Raw genomic sequence first — 4,928 nt, 5'->3', positions numbered from 1 at the left:
ATCATCCTCGAGCAACTTCTACAAGTTCTACCACACGACATTCGAACCTGGGTCCGAGAGCACGAGCCCAAGGACGGGCTTATGGCGGCCAAGCTTGCACTGCAGTATCTTAATGCACGTAAAGGGGGCCCACCACAACCTGCAGCACCCGCTCCAAGGAGTCTCAGAGACACAAGGGACATCAGAAACGCCAGAGATGGTGGAGGTAACTCTGGGGGTTATGTGTCTGGGAGGGAGGTAAGGGATCATGCAGTTCGCTCTGATGGGAGGGGTCTGACCTGTTTTTACTGCCAGCAGCAGGGGCACAAAGCTTCAATGTGTCCGCTACGTAAATCCAAGCTCTCAGGTTACTGTTATGTACCCAGAGAGGGGGATGGTGTTCAGAATAGACAGACTCGGGAAGGGTCATGCTTGGTACCTGTAAAAGTGAAAGGTAAAAGTCTTACTGCAATGATTGACACTGGCAGTTCCCTGTCATTGATCAGAAAAGGTAATGTACCTGTTAATGACATTGATTATGGTCATCAGACACTGATCCAATGTGTCCATGATGACCAGTCACAGCAGCCCACAGCTGAGCTCACAGTTGCGATTCAGGGTCAGACATACCTCCTCAAAGTTGGGGTAATGGAGAAGCTACCTTTTGAGATGATTTTGGGGAGGGATGTGCCTGTACTCTCTGATCTGTTGGGAAGTGTGGGGGGTCAGCTATATGAGCAGTCAGTTTGCCAGTCTGATGTTCAGATGGCATGTTCAGTTGTCACTTGTGCCCAGGCCAAACCTGGTTTACAACCTCTGCCTGACTTGTGTGATAGTCTGTGCGAGGGGGGAACCAAAGGGCCCAGAAAGTCACGCCGCCAGCGGCGTCTTGAGAAGTATGTGGGAACCCCTGTACCTGTTGCTGATGTGTCTGGGTTAGAGGTGCAATGGGATGTTCCACAAAATTTTGCTACACTGCAGAAGTCTGACGCAACCTTGAAATGTTTGTTTGACAAGGCCTTAGCTGGGGACAGTCAATCTTCATGTGGGGGGATTTACACAGTAGACAACCACATACTCTACCTTGGGTCAGAGGCAGATAGCAGGAAGTTGGTGGTGCCATCTACCTGTAGACCACTTGTTCTCAACCTTGCACATACAGTTCCATGGGCAGGCCATCTAGGGCAACATAAGACCTATCTTAGGCTAGGCTCCTGTTTCTTTTGGCCCTCCATGTATACTGATGTACAAAAATACTGCAAATCATGCCCCACGTGCCAGAAAACCAGTACTGTCCGTAGGTCTGAATAGGGCTCCTCTATGTTCACTGCCTGTTATCTCTACCCCATTCAAGAGAATTGCAATGGACATTGTTGGACCCTTGGAGAAGAGTAGTGCAGGTTACAAGTATATATTGGTGATCTGTGACTTTGCCACCCGGTTCCCAGAAGCCTTCCCACTCCGTTCCATAACCACTCCAAAAATAATCAGTGCTCTTGTTCAGCTCTTCTCTCGTGTAGGAATCCCAGATGAAATCCTGACGGACCAAGGGACAAACTTCACCTCGCGACTGATGGTTCAACTCCACCGACAGCTGGGCATTAAAGGCTTGAGGACTACTCCCTACCATCCCCAAACGGATGGGCTCGTAGAGATTCAATCAAACGCTCAAGAACATGTTGAGGAAGTTTGTGGCTGACACTGGTAAAGACTGGGATAAGTGGTTACCCTTTCTGCTTTTTGCTTACAGGGAGGTGCCTCAGGCATCGACAGGTTTCTCGCCATTCGAACTCCTCTATGGATGGCCAGTGCAAGGACCACTGGACCTGCTGAAGAAGTGCTGGGAAGGTTCCCCAGTAGCTACCTCAGGACAGGGGATTGTCCAGTATGTCCTCCAGATGCGAGACAGGTTGGAACGGTACCGAGAGGAAGCTAGAGCAAACCTTCAGCAAGCCCAGAAGGCCCAGAAGAGAGGCTATGACCAGCACGCTCGCCACAGAAAGTTTGAGCCAGGACAGAAAGTCCTGCTCCTCCTTCCCTCGTCTACCAGCAAGCTCCTTGCGCAATGGCAAGGACCGTACCTAATCGGGAGGAAGATGGGCCCAGTGACCTACGTGGTGCTGCACCCGGACAAGGGTAAGAAGAAGCAAACCTACCATGTGAACCTTCTCAAGGCCTGGGAGGAGAAAGAGGAACTCTCCAAAGGAAAGTCCTTTCTGGTCCGCAGAGTAGAAGAGGATGAGTCGGATGGGGTCACAGAGGCATGGAAAGAACGAGCAGAAGTCATACTGGCTCACCTGGAAGAAGACAAGCAAGATGAGCTGAAGCAGCTGTTTGGCAAGTATCCGGCCCTCTTCAGTCAGAGAACAGGAAGAACCAAAGTCCTAGAACACGTCATTCGTTTGAAACCTGGCCAGAACCCTGTCCGCCAGCATCCTTACCGTGTACCTGAGAGGCTGGTGGTAGCCCTCAAGGAAGAGGTCCACACCATGATAGAGATGGATGTTGTCGAGCCATCTTCAAGTGAATGGAGCAGCCCTATTGTCATTGTCCCAAAGAAGGATGGCTCTTTGCGTGTCTGCATGGACTTCCGTAAGGTGAATGCCATCTCCCAGTTTGATGCCTATCCCATGCCCCGCATTGACGACTTACTGGAGAGAATAGGTAGAGCTCATTACATCACCACATTGGATCTCTGCAAAGGGTACTGGCAGGTGCCCCTGGATGAACAATCCAAGGTCTACACTGCATTCCGGACGCCAATGGGCCTGTTCCAGTTCAAGGTCATGCCGTTTGGCCTTCATGGGGCCCCTGCGACTTTCCAGAGGCTGATGGACAAGGTCCTCCAGGACTGTGACGATTACTGTGCTGCTTACTTGGACGACGTGGTGATCTATAGCCACTCCTGGGAGGAGCACATACAGCATCTTAGCAGAGTCCTGGGGAAGATCCATGAAGCAGGCATCACGCTTAACCTCCTGAAGTGTGAGGGGCGAAACAGGAGACAAAGTACCTGGGTTACCAGCTGGGTAAGGGTGAAGTTCGGCCTCAGGTGGAGAAAGTGGAGTCCATCAGGAATAGCCCTCAACCCAGAACCAAGACACAGGTGAAGTCCTTCCTAGGTCTGGCAGGGTGGTACCGGAGATTCATTCCACAGTTTTCGACCATCGCTGTCCCTCTGACCAACCTCACTTCGAAGGGGGCCAGCAACCCTGTGAAGTGGACTGAGGAGTGTGAGGAAGCCTTCATGACACTGGAAAAACGACTGTGCTCATTCCCTGTTCTCCAGACCCCTGATTTTCAGAAGAGATTTCTCGTGCAGGTGGACGCTTCGGCTGTAGGAATTGGAGCTGTACTGGCCCAAGGGGAGCCAAGAGAAGAGCTTCCTGTGCTGTACCTGAGTCGGAAGCTGTTGCCCAGGGAAACCAGGTATTCTACAATCGAAAAGGAGTGCCTGGCTATAAAGTGGGCCCTAGATAGCCTCCGTTACTACCTTCTTGGGAGGGAATTTGACCTGCACACGGACCACAGAGCACTGACCTGGATCCAGACCATGAAGGACCGGAATTCTCGTGTGACCAGGTGGTATCTGGAGCTCCAGCCCTTCAGGTTCTGTGTCCGTCACAAGGCAGGAAAAGAGAACGTTACTGCGGACTACCTATCAAGGCTCCCGTACATGGTCGCTTCAGGAGAGGAGGAAGGTAATGTGACGTAGAAGTCCGTCACTGGCCGCGGGCAGCATTTGTTCTTTAACGCACACACATATTCATCACTCCTCCCTGCGCCATTATAAGATAAGTTAACAATGTGGGTCGACACACAAATTAACTTCTGCCTTGGTGCATGCATTTCACTCTTGTCAGTGTTCATATTTGAGAGATACAATAATTATTATACTTATCAATGTTGTGGATGAGCGCATTGTTTGTTTGTTCTGTTCCTCTCTCTCCATCTCTGTAGCTTCCGGGTATGCTGGAAAAGGACCCGAGCTAAGGGAATTGGGTTGGCTTTATAGTGCCTGTCCCAAATGGCTCATTAATGCATATTGAAAGATATTGTCAGTAGTGATGTAATGTTGTAAATGTTATGTTGTGATATTGTTTAAAACCGTTTTGCAATGTATATCCTTTAGTATGTTTAGTTCATGGAAAATGTAGGTTTGTATTGTTAGTTGATTAATTAATTAGGGTTAATTGTTCTGAGGGGAGGGGCTAGCCCTACAAAAGGAGCCTCTCTTTCAGTCAGAGAGGGGAATTTTGGATTGAGCTGTGGATGGGGCAGCATTGTTTTTAAGCTGTCCCATAAGGTAGACGTTCATGGCAGTACTGTTGTTTTTTGTTCCGGAATCACTTGTAAATAAACACCTTTGCACAGAAGAACTTTTGCGGCTCCGCCATCTTTTTATTTTGATAGAGGTTAGGTTATCCAGTTTAGCCTTCTGGCCTACTCTACGTGACAAACAGCCTCCACTCTCCTGGGAAGGCTTTCCACTAGATGATGGAACATTGCTGCTATAACAGCCTCTACTCCTCTGGGAAGGCTTTCCACTAGATGATGGAACATTGCTGCTATAACAGCCTCCACTCTTCTGGGAAGGCTTTCCACTAGATGATGGAACATTGCTGCTATAACAACCTCCACTCTTCTGGGAAGGCTTTCCACTAGATGATGGAACATTGCTGCTATAACAGCCTCCACTCTTCTGGGAAGGCTTTCCACTAGATGGAACATTGCTGCTATAACAACCTCCACTCTTCTGGGAAGGCTTTCCACTAGATGATGGAACATTGCTGCTATAACAACCTCCACTCTTCTGGGAAGGCTTTCCACTAGATGATGGAACATTGCTGCTATAACAGCCTCCACTCTTCTGGGAAGGCTTTCCACTAGATGGAACATTGCTGCTATAACAACCTCCACTCTTCTGGGAAGGCTTTCCACTAGATGTT

Source organism: Oncorhynchus keta, chromosome 18 (assembly GCF_023373465.1).
Source record: "Oncorhynchus keta strain PuntledgeMale-10-30-2019 chromosome 18, Oket_V2, whole genome shotgun sequence".
NCBI lineage: Eukaryota > Metazoa > Chordata > Actinopteri > Salmoniformes > Salmonidae > Oncorhynchus > Oncorhynchus keta.
Note: the sequence above shows the minus strand (reverse complement) of the source record.